Source organism: Schistocerca americana, chromosome 1 (assembly GCF_021461395.2).
Source record: "Schistocerca americana isolate TAMUIC-IGC-003095 chromosome 1, iqSchAmer2.1, whole genome shotgun sequence".
Taxonomy (NCBI): domain Eukaryota; kingdom Metazoa; phylum Arthropoda; class Insecta; order Orthoptera; family Acrididae; genus Schistocerca; species Schistocerca americana.
In genome coordinates this window covers 725,412,159-725,432,202 of record NC_060119.1, presented here as the reverse complement: position 1 = coordinate 725,432,202, position 20,044 = coordinate 725,412,159, and positions in this window count along the sequence as shown.

Sequence of the window (20,044 nt, the reverse complement as noted above, 5' to 3'; positions counted from 1 at the left end):
TCAAATGCAATCAATAGATAGCAGTAGTTATGGTGCTGTGCTTCAAAATGTAGCCTCAAGATGAAGGCATTGTAGATACACAGTTGAACATGTCATAAGGTTTCTGCTTTAAAAAAAAAAGTCTCCATTTGCAGTTCTTCATGAACTAGTGAAAATTTACAAAGTGAATGTATTTTCATGAGAACAGGTGTGGTTATAATACCTGGATTTTGATAAAGGTGATGTAAGAAAAACCTCAGCTGCAATGTGTGTCATGTCAAAGGATTAAAGCAAGCCAGTCTTCATACTCATGTGCAACAGGGTGCACATAACCTCATCATTTCTGTTGGCTGTGTAGTGTATATCATGCACAATGGGCTACCAGAAGATATGTACTCACTATGTACCAAGGCAGCTCTCAAGACAAGAATAATGCAAAGTGAATAGAATACTGTCCCCAAGGCTTAATATGGTTTCAGGCATAAGGAGTGTTTTCCTGGTTATATTATAAAAGGTGACAAATGTGGGCACATCATATGGCATTTGAGACAAGATAGCACTAACATCGTGGAAATACTCCTTGTATCATCCCACAAGAAATTTAAAGCAACAGTATCCACAAAGAAAGTTATGGCCATAGTCTTTTGGAACGTAGAGTGTGTGTGCTGCTGGTTGATTTCTGTACCTTTGAAGAGACTCTGAATGATGCCCGTTACTGTGCTCTGGAATGGTAGAAGGTGATTTAAACAACCCAGACAGCCACTGAAAGTGTTTTGTTGTTGCATGACAATGCCTGCCAGCATAAGTCTTGATTACACATAATTTGGTGCACTGTTTGTAATTGTATTGGAACATCCTTTATACCTCCTGGATCCTGCACCAAGAGATTTTCAGCTTGTGCTTGGCTAGCCACCAATTCAGAACCAATGCCAATGTTCAGGAGCTGCTGTTAACTGACTCCTAGACCTGGCGTCAATTTCTGTTACACCACTTTTGAGAGATTTGTTCACTAATGTAACAAATGCTTGGACAACCATTGTTACTATGCAATGATGTAATAAATGCCAGTGCCTTAAAACTTTGAGACTTACTGAATAAACTTTGCCACAGAAAAGTTTTCACCTCACTTTTTGAACTATCTTAATAGCATGATTTTTCATTTTATAATCTATAATTTGATTAATACATTACTGTACACCAACCAATTTTATTTTTGTAATTTTTATTTACAGTATTTTAAACGTGGTGGTTCTGAGTGGTATAAAGTGTGGTCCCTGCATCCAGACAATTCCATATGGGTTTTCAGCACATTTTCTGCAAAGGATATTTTATTGAGTTATACAGCAGCAGTGAGTGTTTTATATTTATATTCTTCAGTTGGTTGAAACATGTAGCATAAGAATCTATCCAATAAGCTGCTATAATATTAATTAATTTAATTATAATTTCTACATATTTGTACTGATTTCTTTCTTGCGTTAATATGCTTGTTTCAGATAGTTAAAAATTATTTACCAGAATGAGATTTTCACTCTGCAGTGGAGTGTGCGCTGATTTGAAACTTCCTGGCAGATTAAAACTGTGTGCCCGACCGAGACTCGAACTCGGGACCTTTGCCTTTCGCGGGCAAGTGCTCTACCATCTGAGCTACCGAAGCACGACTCACGACCGGTCCTCACAGGTTTACTTCTGCCAGTATCTCGTCTCCTACCTTCCAAACTTTACAGAAGCTCTCCTGCGAACCTTGCAGAACTAGCACTCCTGAATGATGGCAGAATGATGGCTGTGTAGTGTGTGTGGATGAGTAGACATGTAACTTTTGAGCAACTGACCGGCCACATGAAATATCAGGAGTGTCTCCTGAACAACCATTTAGTGAATTTTGCTCTGTGAAAGACACCTGGTTTATGCAACCGTGATGACTGCTCTTCATCAGCAATGAAGGCTGGAATTTGCATGCTCATATCAGAACTGTATGTCCACTGAAAGGTGAAGGTGGCCTTTTCAGATGAATTATGTTTTATGCTCCATTGGACAGATGGTAGTTGGCATGTACAGCATGAAACATCTGAAAGCCGTCACCGTGCAACAGTCGTCGAAAGGGTCCATGCCGAAGGGCAAAATGGCATGATGGCATTTACCAGCATGCCAGTGCAACATGTCAGACAGCTCACAGTGTACATGAGTGGTTCAGTGAGTGCTAGGATGAGTTTACTGTATTTCCCTGGGTACTAAAGTCCCCGGGTTTAAAACCAGTTCTCGATCAGGCTGTTCATGGCAGGGGTTCTCAACCATAAAACCTAGTGCAGCTGGCTACGGCACTGAAGCTGGCAGACTCCACATTCCTGTCAGTACTTTCCAGAACCTCATTGACACTTTCGCTAGACATCTCATAACGATCTGTACTCCAAATAGTGGTTTTTCGGGCTTGTGACAGGTGGTAACATTAATGGGACTGGACGGTGTATTTTATAAGATTTCCCGTCTGTTCATTGTAAACTGTTTATTCCAGGGTATTTTATGATGTTTGTCAGTAAAGTTGTATACTCTCTTCAGGCAACAATGATTTGTTGACATGAATGGCAGTATTTATTTACAGGGCATTGCAGAGTGAATGAAATGGTCATGATCCATAAATTAATTCTAAAATTTCAGGGTGAACTTTTGCAACTGAAGCTGGAAGGCTCATCACATGCATCATTTATTACAGTGAGGACATTTGGTGCCCAGATTGCAGATATTTGTTTAGTCAATCCCGTTGGAGATCATGTCGCATCAATTGACATAAATGGAACAATGGTGTTATGGGAAACAGCAACAGGCACCCAGGTACTATTTATGCTCCTTTATTTTTATGAATATTATAAATCTGACAAAGAGCATGTGTATTGTACATAGTAACTACAAGTCTTACTGAATGCCCATCAGATTATCAGTTACCAATCAGTTTACCGGCTTAAGTAGAGATTGGTAAGTGTAAATCAGAGAAATTTACATAATAATTAATTGTAATGTATTTGGTCATTCTTAAGAAGGATATCATGGAATCAACACCATGTAGGACTTTCTGGTTCTTGTGTTATCTCCATAGGTTCTGAAGCTAAATATAATTAAAAATAACTGTTTGTTAGCTTCATTTCTTGGAAATTTACTCAGTTACATTTTGCTGATGTATTCATTGCAAAGTAACTCTTATCTAGGGTACAGATGTATTTTAAAACCATGGTGAACAGATGCTATTTTAAATGTAAGTTAGGGCATTCTTGAATATTTTGTTTCATCAGTACCATCCTTATCTTGCGGATGGGGGGGAGGGGGGGGGGGGGGGGAGGGGCGCATGACCCTGACACACTGCCAGGTTAGACATTTTTTATTATATGACCTACACTATTGATTTCTTAGACTAGTAGTTAAGGATGTAGAACACACCAGAAAAATAAAAATGTATAATACATCATTATAGAAGAACTCCAAGAGTCCTAAGTGAAAGTTTCTCAAGGACATGGAAGTAAATATAATTTTGAATTATAAATTAATACAATATTTATTATTAAAATTAATACAAATCTATATATGAATACATTCTGGCATGAACAGGACAATGTTTAAGCCACTGTATCTTAATATTTTCAAAAGGAAACGTGTATTTACTCAGATAACAGCATTATGGTGAAGATGTACAGAAGTTAGGTATTGTCTTGAATGAATAAAAAAACTGAAAACTCCTTGATCAGATCTAGCTGACCAGCCACTGTGTCATGCTCTTCTGTTGATCATTATTCAGAGGCATTGGCATGGCATCAGCAAATGCATTTCCTGGACATTATCTACTCTCCCTACCTTGGAGCTGCTACCTCTCATCAAAGTAGCTTCTCTGTTGGCATCAAAAGCCTGAGTTGATCTTGTTCTGATCCTCTCATCAAGGAAAAAAACTGGCAATACTGGGAACTGAACATGAGTCCTCCACATGGCAGTCAGAAGTGATGATGATTCAGCTTAGGGGGTGGATTACCTTCATAATACATACATAAATTAATTGTGCTGGTTTTAAGTCCCTGTCAAACTGAGGTCCCACTATAACTGGCTGGGAAAGTCGGTCTGAACATCAAAGAAATGCAAAGGCATGCCACCTCTCGCAGGATCATGTCTAGTAAAGCACTGTGGTGTTCAAACCAATCTTTGGATTAATGACTGGTGTACTCATGTTAAGAAATTCACTAGTGAAGGAAAAATTGTTGGCAATCTATGTATTCCTTAGACTCAACTTAAGTAGTATTTAATTTGTTTTTGTGATTGGCACCAAGTTACAAAAAAATATATGTTCCTGAGTAATGAGTGCCTTTCTGGACCAAAATAAGTGAGTTTAATTTTTTGTATGGATCATTCTTGTGCTTAGTATTGATTCCAAGAAATGATTAGTTGGTTCAAAAGAGTACTGTTTTATTTATGTCAACTTTCATTAAGGAATGAATGTATTGAGCAATATAAAATTGCTTGCCCCCCCTCTTTGAATTTCTGCAGAGCGTTCTTAGAATAATGAGTAAAAGTGGCAGAAGTACGTCTGGGAAACCATTATTTCAAAACTTCGGGCAAATACTTAAATCTAGAAGCAGTGAAATGATGGAACGTTTAGGTTGTGACTGGAGAAAGGAATTATGGTGACAACACTTCAGCATTAGAAAATGGTGATAAGTAATCATTTTCTAACTAAAGACAACTTCACCCACAACTCAGGAATATTATGAAAAGACAGATTGTTATCACTGTAAAGAGATGCTTTGAGTTGCAGTCAGGCACCATAAAGTGACTTTTACATATAAACTTTCAACCACAGACTTCCTCAGAAAGGAAGTACACACACATGTTTACACAGGCAAGCACACCCAATACAAATCTGACCACTACCTTTGGTGCTCCATTTGAAAAGTGACAGCAGTGAGTTGAACAGTAACAACAATCCAGAATAGTGTGAAAGTGGGGGGACAGACACCAGGGTATGGCTGGGGGATGAGGAATCAGCACTGTCTTGTGGGGCATGCTGGGACTATAGGTGTTGGGAAGGCTGCCACTTCCATAAACACTAACATCCTTCAGCTCCATGGAGTTGCCACTATCAGTCACTACCTCTCTCATTGTTCTTCATAATCCAAGTCCACAACTTATCCCCCATACAAATTACTAACTGGATCCTAACTCACAGTACTTCTCTTTTGAAGGGAAGGTATATAAATAAATCTATGGCACAGCAATGGAAACCCGCATGACACCCACGTATCCCAACCTGTTTATGGGCTGTCTACAGGAAACCTTTCTAGTCTCCCAAAACCTGAACCCCTGGTCCAGTTCAGGTTCATTGATGATATCTTCATGATCTATAATCAGGAACAAAACACCCTATCATCATTCCTTTTCAGCCTCAATGCCTTCTCTCTCATGCACTTCACATGATCTTCCTCGACCCAGTGAGTCACCTTCCTGGACGTTGACCTCCTCTTCTCTGATGACTCCATCCATACATTTGCATTTTGACAGCTATAATTCCTTTCACACCAAAAAATCCCTCCAATATAGCCTGGCCCCCCAGAGACGGTGTATCTGGAGTGATGTGAGCCCCATTGCCTAGTTTCACAAAGGCATTCACAAACAGGCTCTATCCCCCTGACCTAGCCCACTAACAGTTTTCCCATACCATATCCCCACACACCAACAGTTCATCAACCAGCTACAAACCAGTGCCCCATTCATCACCCAGTACCACCTCAGACTGGAACAACTGAACCGCATCCTTTGCCAGGGCTTTGCTTAACTATCATCATGCCCTGAAATTAGGTAGGAAATCCTACCCAGAAATTAGGTAGGAAATCCTACCCAGGATCCTTACTCCTAAAGTGGTGTTCCATCATCCACCCAACCTCCACAACATACTAGTCCATCCCAATGCCACTCCAAGTCCCAAATACCTTTCCACAGGGATATGATCCCTGTGGAATGTCCAGGTGCAGGACCTGCCCACTCTACCCACACAAAGTGTTGTGTGGGTCTTGTCATAGGTTTATCCTACCACATCAGAGGCTAGACCACCTGTGAAAGCAGTCATGTCATATACCAGTTCTGCTGAAATTGTTGTTCAGCTTTTTATATTGGTATGACTACCAACCAGTTGCCCAACAGGAAACTCTGGCCAAGAGCAAAGTGGATCATCCTGTGGCACAAAATGCAGCTGTACATAAAATGCACGATTTCAGTGGCTCCTTTACAAATCAGGCTGTCTGGATCCTTCCCTCCACAATCAGTGTTTGTGAACTGTGCAGGTGGAGATAACCTTACAACACATTTTCCACTTCCAGAATCATCCTCGCCTCAATCTGTGGTAACCTACTACCCCACACATCCACACAACTGTTTCTGGCCCCTCTGTCCTGTCACCTCCTCACAATTCCCTTTCCCTCTCCCTCATTGTGCACTGCTCTCTGCATGCGCACCCACTGGTGTTTTTGCCTTCTCTGCTCCTCTGCTTTCCACTACCCATTTTCACTCCCTCTGCCTCTCCCACAGACACACAATGCTGCACCTGGCAGCCTTGTCCTGCTATCACTAGTACCTGCAATGTCTGCCAGGCAGAGCTGATACCTCTTCCCTCACTCATATCCTGTTATCCCTCCCCCATTCCCTCCCTGATCTGGATTGTTGCTTCTGTTCAATGCATTTTTGTTGCATTTTGACCAGAGTAGGCAGATTAGGCAGATATAGCAATCATGTATGTTTCAGATATGCATGCTTGTGTGAATGTGTGTGTGGATTCTTCTTTTCTGAAGAAGGCTTTGGCTGAAAGCTTATATGTAACAGTCTTTTTTTTTTGTCATGCCTGTTTGCAACTCAATATGTCGTCTGTATGGCGAGTAGCAATCAGTCCTTTTCATAATATTGTTGGCATTACAACCTGGACTTTCCATTGTTTCATCCATGAGTCTCTAATTCACTGGTTTATAGCCATTTGCAATGTTTCTTTAGTAGTCAGATGGTTATTCAGAAACTATTTGATAAGGAATAACTCATTTCCACAAAGAATCCCCAAAGCTATCCTAGCTCTTTAATTGGATTTTGGAATGGTAAGTGTCTAGAGCCAATTTTTCATGATGACAGTGAATGGAATATTTTTCACAATAACAGACTGATATTAGATGGTTCCATTTCACCTAAGTTGTATTTAGTCTCTTTAAGATCTACAGTGATTTAATGCTGCTATGGCTTTTGTGGACAATATTGGAACACACAACTGTTGCATTATGAAATATGGCTAATTTCCCACAGTGACATATTGCAGATAGTATAGAAGAGCGTAATCCAACACCCATCATCATCTTGATCTGGTATACTAATATCTCGAGTAAATCTGTACCAAATTCATACTCTGCTACCACCGTCAGATGTACCCAGAGTATAGATCCCATTGTACCAGTTATTAGAGGTTGTTCCCATTCCATTCACATATGAGGTGTGGGAAAAAAAGATTGCTTAAAATGTTTACATGCACTGCAATTAGTCTAATTTTGTGATTAGGATCCCTGCAATAGGAATATGCAAGTAGTACATTCACACAAAGCTGGTTCTTGAAATGTTGTAAGTATCCTTTTTCAATATAGTTTATGCCACTCTGTAATCATCTGCCAGTTCAGTTCCTTCACCATCCCTCTGACACTCTCTCCTGTTGGTCAGATAAACCTGTAACAATTCATAATGATCTTCTTTGTAATCATTTGGTCTTCCTGTTAATTCTGTTTGGTATGGATCCCACACACTTGAACAATATTCCAGAATGGGTTGCATGAGTGTATTGTAAATTATCTCCTTTGTAGACTGATTCAATTTCCCTAGTATTCTACCAATAAACCAAAGTCAGCTACCTGCTTTAGCTGTCATTGAGCCCATTTAAATATGCCTACAAATTGTTAGACCAGCAATTTGTACGAGTTGACTGACTCCAGCTGAGATTAGTTGATATTGTACTCATAGGATACCATGGTTATGTGTGTGTGTGTGTGTGTGTGTGTGTGTGTGTGTGTGCGTGTGTGTGTGTGTAGTGTACAGTCTTACATACCTGAACATTTGGTACAAGTTGGCAATCTTTGCACCACTCTCAATTCTATCAAAATCTGACTGATTATTTGTGCATTTCTTTCTTTTAGAAAGTACTTTGTTATAGATAACTGCATCATCTGCAAAAAGTCTGAGTTTACTACTAAAATTATCTGCAAGGTCATTAATATACAACATGAACAGTGTTCCCTGAGGCATATCTGTAGTTCTTTCTGCATCTTCTCTATCAATAATTTCCTCCATCAGGTAACAAATTTTGCTTGATATCCTCATATGACCATACTCTTGATAATTCACATAGGTGTGGTACACAAAGAAATGCTTTTTAGAAGTAAGTACTGCACCTAGCTAAATGCCTTCAACTGTGACTTTCAGGATGTCATGCGAGAAAAGTACTAGTTGGGTTTAACATGCTTGATGTTTTCATAATCAGTGGTAATTGGCATGGAAGAGTTCATTCTGTTTGATATACCTCACTATATTTGAACTCAAAATATGCTCTTAAGATTCTACAATAAAATGGATGTCAAGGATATTGGATGGTAGTTTTGTGGGTCATTTGTGCTACCCATCTTGTAGATAGGTGTGACCTGAGCTTTCTTCCAGTTCTGGATATGGTTTTTGAGGGAGCTGTGGTTTATTATGGTTTAAAGTGGGGTAAATTCAGCTGCAAATCTGGTATACAATCTTACAGGATGTCCATTGGACCCTTGACCTTTGTTCTGTTTTAGCTGTTTCTCTGTTCCTCAACACCACTGACGCTAAGTTCTAGAGTACTCACCTTTGCAGTATTGTCAGAATTAAACTGGGGCAATACTCCTAGAATTTATTTTGTAAAGGAACATTTCTTAACAACTTTTTCCTTTTACTTCACTACCCTCAATTACAGTTCTGCAATTCTATCAACTCAATGCCGAACTAGTCACACATCCTTTGGAGACTGGTTCAGGCCTTCCACTTGATCTAGAAGTAGTGGGCAATGGGGACAATGCACAAAACTGTGCACTACACACACACACACACACACACACACACACACACACACACACACACACACACACACAAAATGCTGGAAACTGTGAGTTCTCTTTAAACTCTGTGTGTATGATTGCCTTCCCAAACTTCTCTGCCACTCACTGGAATGGTATGTGAGCTGCTACTCCTTCTCTGCCATTTGATGGAGTGATCCAAGTTTGACTTTGGAGCCCAGACAACAGACATTGTTTCTTTCAGTTGTAATTTAACAGCCCACTCTTCATGTGATTCCAAGAAATAAATGTAGCTTATGTTTCTTGTGACACTAAAGCTTATTCAGGTTGCTTGATTAACTGTTATGTCATTAGATAGGATGCATGTAGGTAATTTCACCTTCTGAACACTGAAATGTAATTTTCAATAAAATCCTGTCCAAGTGCTCATCAGTACTACATCCATTCATTGCTAGGAACATGTGTAATCAATTCGTTGGCTACAGTTAACTGTTCAGTTGCGAACAATCAGATAATGGAAGATATATCAAAAATACTGTTTTTGTAACATTTGAAACCTGTAACAATTCTGATTAACATCCTATCAGCTTACTATACAATTCCTAATCATAACAACTCTGAATTACTTAGTAATTACTGAAACTCATAAAGCAAAATCTTATCAATGATGCAAGCAAAACAATTATTTGGACTATTGTAATGTTTATTGAAATTTGTTCCCGCCAACAACTAATGTAAGTATATTTGAAACCAGAAAAATGTTAGGGAGATATGGGTTGGAGTAGTCTCTATGTAATTAACAAAAATATAATCAGAATTGTTCATTCAAAGCATTTTGATGACATACCAGATAGTGATGCTTTTTTGTATGTAACAATGTACAGATTGCTGTAAAGATATATAAAGACTGTAAGAGGAAGAGTAGGGTTGACCAGTGTGATGTAAGATTATGATGAGGGCTGTGTGACATCACAAACAGTGCATCTGAAACAACAACTGTCTTTATACAATTATTGAGAAACATGCAGTTCTCCAGCCCATTTTCAATTAACAACTTTCAAGAAACAGTATCTGTAGTGAAGCCTCTGGAGCATCAAAAGCAAGATAAGTTGATGATATTAATTATTATTCTGGAGATGTTGGTTACACCCATAAAATTACAAGAACTTTATTCGCAGCTACCATTAACATCACAAAAAGATGATTGACTTGCAGTTTATTTTCTTTTTGGGACAACATTCTTTAATCCCCAGTGCTGCAGCTACACCTCACAATGTGCATTACAATCTGCAGTTGGTTGCATACTGTTCTTTCAATGGATATTGGAACTGCCTCTTCAACATGTTGATTGTATCCCCAAACATACACACAGAAGGAACAATTTTGGTTCCCTTCTGTGCTCATAAGGGGCATAAGAGCCTATAGCAGTTCGCTAATTAAGAAAGATAACAGTAAATAACAGGGCATGCTGGAAGAGCCATACGAGCTTGTTCAGAGACATTATTCCTAAAAGTTAACAACTACAGTAAAGTTTAATGAGTTAGTGTGTTTTAATCAGGGAGGTAGTGAAGTCTTTCAACAAGGCAGAGTATGAATGGCTTACAGTCTTTGTTCAGTGGTGTCCGGCAGTGCAGGAAAACCTGCTTCAGTGCCACTCTTGGTGGTAAAAGGGTGCCAAAACAGCTGGGAAAGGAATAGTAATAAATCTGCATGGTACTTCTTGCACACACTGCACTTCCCTGCACTATTTACACCACACCGTATGGAGTATTCAAGGTGTTCATACCGGAGAGATGAACCAGACTTCTGGCATCAGGCTTTGTACAGCTTTAGTCAGTTGAAGCACCTTGAGGAAATGCAGCTTGGGAAGGCGGCACGGAAAATGTGGTAGCACTCACCTCATTAAACGAACCATAACAAAGCACTGACACCAGAGATGGGATAAAAATTCTGCTCTTTATGTATACTCTGGTGAAGTGTGGCAGATGATGATGTGAGCCATGCGGTGTTGTGTGGGATGACCTGCTGAGAGCACAGCTGGGAGCTGTTGCCTCATCAAAGGTCTGTGCAGCCAGTTGTCTGCTGCTACAGGTGGAGGCAACGGAAGGAGTAGTTCCCCACTTTCGAGAGTAAAACACCAGTGCTAACCACACAGATGGGTGCTTGGAGTTGATTGACAATGATTGCTGTGGGACATGCATGGGTTGTTGCTGCTGTACTTGTGCATGTGCTGTGGTTTCCAGTGAGAGGAGGGGCATGGGCAGTACCTGTGTACAGGTTTGAGAGCCTGTGAAATAGTGTTGCTACACCAGTGGTGTGGTTGATGGCAGCAGTGGTGATGACACTCTATTGGGAGTGGTGGGTGCCTGTGGAGGTGGGGTGCTGTCTATGTTATCTGGAGGCTATGGAAAGGGCAATGTGGTGGCAACATCAGTGTCCCATGCACTGTGGAGTGTGTCAGTCATATAGTTGATTGGTGGTGGTCATAGGGGGCGACAGCTGGGGGTATATTGGACATGGTGTCTGGAGTGGCATTTTCCAATGGTACGTTGGGAACAATGTAGGGGAGAGTATTGGCTTGCATTTGTATCAGAGGGAGTGTTGATGGTGCTGCAGCTGGGGCGCATAGTAGGCTGAGGCAGCTCTACCTTGATGGTGCTGTGCTCATTGGCTGGAGGGGGCTCTAGGATGTAGGCCGACTTGGCCTGTCTATTGAGGCAGTTGTTGTTGCCCCGTACAGATGAGTGGAGAATGTCATGTCCCCGCTTCACAACACCAAGTGCTGGACTGAATACTGAGGGCAGAGTGGCAGCTGGTATGCTTCCACCTGTAGCATTATGTGTGTGCATGTGGTGGATGAAGTTATGGTGCTCACCATGACGTTGCGGAGGTGTTGGTCACAGGTGGGCTATGAAGCCCTGGAGCTGCTGCATGAAACCTGGGATGCTGCCGTCAGGAGGAAGTAGGGTTGCTTCCAAAAAATCTCCAGGAATGGCGAGTGGCTGCCCATATACAAGCTCAGCAGCAGAAATTCGCAGGTCAGTTTCGTGTGTGATCCACAGGTCTACAAATACCAGGGGTAGGGCAGCAGACCATTTGGAAGAATAACATATGACAACAGGTTTAAATGTGAAATGGAACCACCCCATCATGCTGTTAGCTGCAGGGTGGTAGCTGGTGATATGGTGGAATCTGGAGTCACAGGTGACTGTCAGAGATTGGAAGAGGGCCAAGGTGAACTGCTGCCTGAGATAAGTAGTGATGTCAGGTGGGAATCTAAAGCATGACAAGCAGGTCTGAACAAAGGCTGCAGCCACAGTTTTGGCTGAAATATTGGGAATAGAGAAGGTCTCTCACCAGCATATAAATCTGTCAATAATTGTCACCAGATATTGATATCAATTGGAGGAGGGTAGGGGCTGACAATGTTGAGGTAAACATGAGTAAACTTGTGTTGTGTAGGGAGAAAGCTGGCCATAGGGGAGTGAACATGCCGTCCAACATTGGTGTGCTGGCACGTAACACAGGACCAGGCTCTGCTGCTGCAGTCATGTTGGATGTCCATCCAGACAAAGCACTGTTTTATGAGCGAGGCAGAAGTGTGGATGTCTCGGTGTGCAAGGTCATGGATGTGATCAAATTCCGGTTTTCAGAAGGCAGGAGGGAGGAAAGGTCAGGAGCAATTGTTGGAACCAACAGGTTGTGAAGGATCCATGGGGACACCATACCATATATTACGGTGGGTGCCAGGTATGGACCTAGAGGTTGAGGCTAGAGTCAGCATTCTGAAGGGTGTGTGCTAGGTCCAGGTCCCCCTCTTGAGCAGCTGCCAGGGCATTGCAGTCTAATGGTTGGGGTATGGTGCAGGAGCAGCTAAGGCAATCTGCAACAATGTTAGTGATGCTGGACACTGGTAGTGAGTTATGCAATATACTCCTGTAGGAGTCTCAATACGTTTTGGCCTGTTTGTGATAGTCTCCTGTAGGGTTTGATGTCCATTCTTCAAAAATTTTCCAAATAGTGAGCCAATTGGGGAAGGGTGCCTTACATGGTGTATCATGTCCATTGTGTGCTGAGACCTTTAGTTTCCTTCGTCATTGTGGATCTGCAATTTCGCTTATTATCTAGCCATTGGGCGATGACAACTGCCTGGGTGCGTTTTCTCCACCCACTGTGCGGTGCTGTTTTCTGCGCCAATGATGATAATGGACTTGTTTGCATCTGACATCCAGCATGGTAGCCAGTCTGCTGTGGGGTAGCATGTGGCCTCTCAGTTGCAGCTTCCTGACTACACAGGGATCACTCTGCTGATATCTGCGCATTAACTCCCCATGAATGCCAAGGATGCCTGTGGGGAGGGCCCCTGGTTGGAGTGGGTGACATCAGGGCAGATGACATGCCATGAAATGGATGATGTCATATCTTGCTGGTGGTCAAACACCAGTAGTCTCTAAGTGTTCAAAGCCTCAATACAATGCAAGGAAGTATGACCCAATCATTCCCCTTCCTGGCCACACTGTGGGAGGTATTCCAGGCTAAAGGTGGAAGCGAACCTTATTCACCCCAGTACTTAATATATATGACAGCTGATGGGGAATCCTTTATGACAATGAAGCCTCAGTTTTTTGTGAAGCATTTAGAGGACAAGTTTGGGGAGGTGGAGGGATTGTCCAAAATGCGATGTGGATCAGTCCTGATAAAAGCGGCATACTCTGCCCAGTGCCTAGTGTAGCTCTGAAGGTGCGAAGCTGAATATGATTCATAGTTTTAGTTTAATGTAGCTGCCAGAGGAGGTTGGGTGTGAAATAACATCGTAGACTAGGCCGGTGGTGGTCAGGTCAAGGTGCCTGACAATCATCCCGAATTTAGTTTTACCGCTTCTGATAGAGCACCCTGTAAAAACTGCCTTGATGGAAGCAAACCACAGACGTGGGTCTTGCAGATAGAAGGGGGGCAAGTGAGCACCTGTGTGGCCAGAGGGAAGGGTCTTCAGAGTTGGCTTGTGCTAGGCCTGCTGCCCCATCGGTAAGTTGGGTCATGCAGATCTGTGGTGCTGACAGTTGTGTGCAAATTTCTGACACCTCCAAAGGGCTTGTAGCTGCTATGACAGGAGGGGTAATGGGGGCTGCTGGCTAGAGAGCCAGTTGGGCATGACCACAGTAGAAGTGGGGACACGGGCAGTGACATTGTGACTTAACGGTGTTGGTAGCTTGTTGCAGTGTATGAAGTGGTGCTGGCAAGCAATATTGTGGAGAAGTAGGCAGGACACCTATGGTGTGAAACAAGTGATATGATTTCCATTATGTATTGCTTCGGAAAGGAGGGTTCAGTATGCTGCAAAGTAAAACTGTGGCTTTTCTGGGCATGTGGTTGTCAGCTGTGGGTGGTGCATGGAGGGTTGTGGTGGTGCATGTGGGGAGATTGGGAGATTGTGTACACTGTGGTGGAGGTGTTGGTGGTCGTGGGGGGGGGGGGGGGGGGAGTACATTGGTAGTGTGTGTGAAGAGAGGGCATGTGTGGAGGGGAATGGTGATGTTCCTGAATAAAGGGATGGTGTGCATGAATAGATGCGGGAGTGGTGAAGAAGATAAAGGGGTTGGCGGGGGTGTGATGGGCTGTGTCTGGCCAACCTAATGGTAGCTGATTTTGCGACCACATAGGATGTGCTAATCAGAATAACAGTAATAAAAGAAACAGCGTGTTTCTCTAATGAGACTCAATGCCCTGATTTAGAGAGGGTCACCAGTGAAGGAACGATTTAGGTTCCCTTTGTGCTCCAAAGGGGCATAAATGCCTATAGCAGTGCACTAATTAATAAATATAACAATAAATAACAAGGCCTACTGGAAGAGCCACATGAGCTGGTTCAGAGGTATTGTTGCTAAAGCTAACAACTACAGTAAAATTTAGCAAGTAACTACATCTTAATCAAGGAGGGTCCTCGCTTGTGGTGGAGTCTTTGAATAGGGTGGACTATGAATGTCTTACAGCCATTGTTCAGCGTCATCTGGTGGCATGGGAAAACCCTCTTCAGTGGTGCTCTTGGTGTTAATGGGGTGTCAAAATGGCTGGGGGTGGAATGGTAACAAACCCGCCTGGTACTCCTGGTACATACTGCATTTCCCTGTACTATTTACACCACATGGCGTGCAGTATTCCAGATGCTGATACTGGGGGTGCAAACCAGGCATCCAGTATCAGTTATCTGGTATCAGGCTTTGAACAGCCACGTTCAATGAAAGCACCTCTAGGGAATGTGGCTTGGGAAGACAGTGAGGAAAATGCAGCACCACTCCTCTCATTAAACGAATTGTGACAAAACACTGACACTGCACACAGGATAAGAATTCTGGTGTTCATGCATACTCCACTGAAGTGCAACAGATGATTATGTGAACCACTTGGTGTTGCACAGGACAAGCTGCCAAGAGTATGGCCAGAAGGTGTTGCCTGACTGAAGCAGAAGAAGAGACTGCTTGGATGATAGTTCGGCATGTGTGGCGTCAGGAAAGCATGTTCATCTAAGCTCTACCTCCACCACAAGTGACCAGTGAGGGTGCTGGAGGGTTGTGGTGGTACCTTGGTGGATAGATACTTCACTTATCACTGGTTTTTGGTCTGTGCAGCCTGCTGTCTGCTGCTACAGGTGGAGGTGATGGAAGTCGCCACAACATGTAAGGGCATCTGGTGTTCCTTCCCATTCCTTTGCAAAGCACCAGATGATGTATAATAACAAGAATATAAAATTAAATTAATTGTGAGAAGGAAAGTTGCTACTCACCGTATAGTGGAGATGCTGAGTTGCAGATAGTCACAACAAAAAGATTTTCATACTTAAAGCTTTTGGCCAATTGGCCTTTGTCAACAATAGACACAAATACACACACACACACACACACACACACACACACACACACACACACACACACACACACGCAAATGCAACTCAGACACATGACTGAAGTCTCAGGCAACTGAAACATGAAACCACACTGCGAGCAGCAGCACAGTGCATGATGGGAATGGAGTCTGGGTGGGGAAGAGGAGGAGGCTGGGGTGGGGTGGGGGAGGGATGGTATGGAGGGAAGGGTGTGGAGGGAGGGGGGGCAGGAAGGAGCAGAAAAGGAGAGAAATGAATAAAAAAATAAATAAATAAATAAAAAGGCTGGGTGTGGTGGTGGAAAGACGGCTGTGTAATGCTGGAATGGGGCTGGGGAATGGGCTGGATGGGTCAGGACAGCAACTAACGTAGGTTGAGGCCTGGAGGGTTACAGGAATGTAGGATGTATTGCCGGGAAAGTTCCTATCTGTGCAGTTCAGAAAAGCTGGTGTTGGTGGGATGGATCCATATGGCACAGGCTGTGAAGCAGTCACTGAAATGGAGGATATCATGTTTGGCAGTGTGTTCAGCAACAGGATGGTCCACTTGTTTCTTGGCCACAGTTTGTCGGTGGCTGTTCATGTGGACAGACAGCTAGTTGGTTGTCTTGCCTACATAGAATGCAGCACAGTGATTGCAGCTTAGCTTGTAGACTGCATGACTGTTTTCACAGGTAGCCCTTCTTTTGATGGGATAGGTGATGTTAGTGACCGGTCTGGAGTAGGTGATGGTAGGAGGATGTACAGGACAGGTCTTGCATCTAGGTCTATTATGGGGGTAAGAGCCATGAGGTAAGGGATTGGGGGCAGGGGCTGTGTATATTGTGTAGGTTTGGTGGATGGCGGAATACTACTTTGGGAGGATAGTGAGCAGGACATTACTCATTTCAGGGCAGGACGAGAGATAATCAAAACCCTGGTGGAGAAAGTAATTCAGTTGCTCCAGTCCTGGGTGGTACTGATACATGAGGGGAATGCTCCTCTGTGGCCGGACAGTGGGGCTTTGGGAGGTGGTGGGAGACTGGAAAGATAAGGCATGGGAGATTTGTTTTTGTACAAGGTTGAGAGGATAATTATGGTCAGTAATTAGTTTTTTATTTATTTATTTTATTAATTTTTTAAATATATTTCCTTTCCACTATTTCCTCCCCCCCTCCTCCAGCCTTCCCCTCCTCTCCCCTGCTCGCCGCCCAACCTGCAGCACTTCATTGTCTGCCATCACCACCATACCATCCCTCCCCCATCCAGCCCAAGCCTCATCCTTTCCCCCACCCAGTCACCACTCCCATCATGCACTGGTGCTGCTGCTCGCAGTGTTGTTTCAGTTGCCTGAGACTGCAGTTGTGTGTGTGAGTTGTGTTTGTGTGAGTGTGTGTGTGTGCATATGTGTGTCTTATTGTTGACAAATGCTATTGGTCGAAAGTTTTGAGAGTGAAAATCTGTGAGGCAGCATTGCCACTATATGGTGAGTAGCAACTTTCCTTCTCATACTATTACTACATTCCATCCTGGATTTTCCATTGTTAAATTAAATTAATTGTTGGATAAAACAAACTTGTTGCTGCCTAACTACAGGAGTGGGAGCACACTACAATATATTAATTTAGTGGCTCTGCTATTAATTTAGGTATGTTTGGTTTTGTGCTATTGCATAGTGCCCTTACTGAAATTATTTTAAATCGTGAGAATCCAGCCGAATGACTAGATTATGCAAAGAGGAATGGTAGCTTCAGAAAATTCTCAAAAACAAACGTTTATTTGTGTTGACATAAAATAAAATTCAGGGTGATGTATTCTTTAGCAGTTAATGTAAACCACAAATGCTGATTTGCTACAAAATAAGTTTTGTATTCAAAACACCAGTGCCAAAAATGTAGGAAAAGACACATTGCTACTTACTGTAAAGAACACAAATCAAGTTACAGGCAGGCATAATTAAAAGGCACTCACATATAACTTTCGGCCACAGCCTTTGTCAGTAAAAGAGACACACACATGCACCATTCACACACAAACACACACATATATAAGCAAACACACCTCACGCATACATGAGTGCCAACTCCAGCATCTTGGGCTGGAATATAAGCAAACACACCTCACACATACGTGAGTGCCAGCTCCAGCATATCGGGCTGGAATCAAAGATGTTTTGTGTATTTGCTTCAATTCTAGTAGAGAATTAGAAACTCTTTAGTAGCCTAATGGATTAAAAGATAATCAGTGGACTTAATCTCCAGCCTGAGATGCTGGGAGTTGGCAGTCGTGCGTGCATGAGGTGTGTGTGTGTGTGTGTGTGTGTGTGTGTGTGTGTGTGTGTGTGTGTGTGTGTGTGTGTGTTTCTATTTTAGTGACTAAGGCTGTGGCTGAGAGCTATATGTGAGTGTCTTTTAATTGTGCTTGTATGTAACTTGACATGTCTTCTTTACAGTAAGTAGCAATCTCTCGTTTCCTACATTGTGAGTACTAGTGTTTTGGATACATAACTTATTTTGTAACAAATCAACATTTTTAGTTTACATTAACTGCAGTGCAGTTTCATCTGTGCTTACAGAGTGACATGGGCGAGCAGCAGTAGCAGAAACTAGTTGTATGTTCTGTTTTTCGTATTAGTTCCACAGGTTTAATTCAAATTACTTGTGTGTTTGTGTGGTGAAATTTTTCGGATCTTTATGTATTTTCGAATTGGAAAGGGGTAGTCTCAAATTTTAATAACGGTAGAGTGTAACATTGTGTAGGCAGTTGTCATTTGTACTAAGACAGGGGTAGGATCGCATTGTAATATCTGTATAGTGGCATAGTCATGGTCATTTGATTGCTTAGTTCATAAGTAATTGTGAGGCAACTGTACACTCACATATTGCTGTTTTATTTGTCGCAACTCTATACGTCCAGATATTAGCAGTAGGATGGATAGGTGTGCTGTGTTCGGGCGCAGGAGGAACTGGCCACGGTCAGCTGCCTTCAGGCTGCTGCCTCAAGGTGCAGCGGGGTTTGGCGCATCGCATGAGACACCCCAGGTGTCACTTGCTGCATCCACTGACTCAGCCGCCGAGGCACCTTCTAGTGTACCCGGCGCATTTGGGCCGCCCTCACCTCAGGGTGAGTGGCGGACTGCAACGCATTTGCGTCACTCGAGGTGGAGGGTCAATGTGGAGGCTGGCCTCGCCCATTCATCCTGTCAGTGGGTAGGTGGCTGCTCCTTCAGCAGGGCCCGAGCAGGCAAATGGGGGCAAAGGCTTGCTGGTTATTGGGAGCTCCAATGTTAGGCGGGTGATGGCGCCCCTTAGAGAAATAGCGTACATGACTGGTAAGAATTCCAACGTGCACTCAGTTTGTCTGCTGGGGGGCCTCACACAAGATGTGTAGGCGGCCTTGCCTGCAGCTATCGAGCGTACAGGGTGCAGTCGTCTGCAAGTAGTTGCTCACATCAGCACCAATGATGCCTGTCGCTTGGGTTCTGAGGCAATCCTCAGTTCGTACAGGCAGCTGGCAGATTTGGTGAAGACCGCTGCTCTCGCATGTGGGTTGCAAACAGAGCTCTCCATTTGCAGCATCGTTCCCAGAGTGGATCGTGGTCCTTTGGTTTGGAGCCGAGTGTAGAGTCTCAACCAGAGGCTTCGTTGACTCTGTGATGGTCTTGGCTGCAGATTCCTGGACTTGCGTTACTGGGTGGGGAATTGTAGGACGCCCCTAGATAGGTCAGGGGTGCACTACACAAAGGAAGCGGCTACTCAGGTAGCAGAGTACTTGTGGCATGCACATGGGGGTGTTTTAGGCTAGGCAGTAGTGTGAGGTGTCCTGATGAACACTCACGATTCGACGTGCAGGCAGGGAAATCAGGATGCGCTCAGTGTAAAGACACTTCAGCTATCAAGGTATTAGAAGTAAATTTTCATTGTGTTCGGAATAAAGTTCCTGAATTTACTGCCATCCAGGAAGTGTGTGGTGCGCAAATTATTCTCGGGACTGAGACCTGGCTGAACCCTGAGATAGGAAGTTCTGAAATATTTAGTGAGGGTTGGAATGTGTATCGGAAAGACAGATTAGACACCGTAGGAGGTGGTATCTTCATTGCAGTTGACAAAAATATTGTGTCT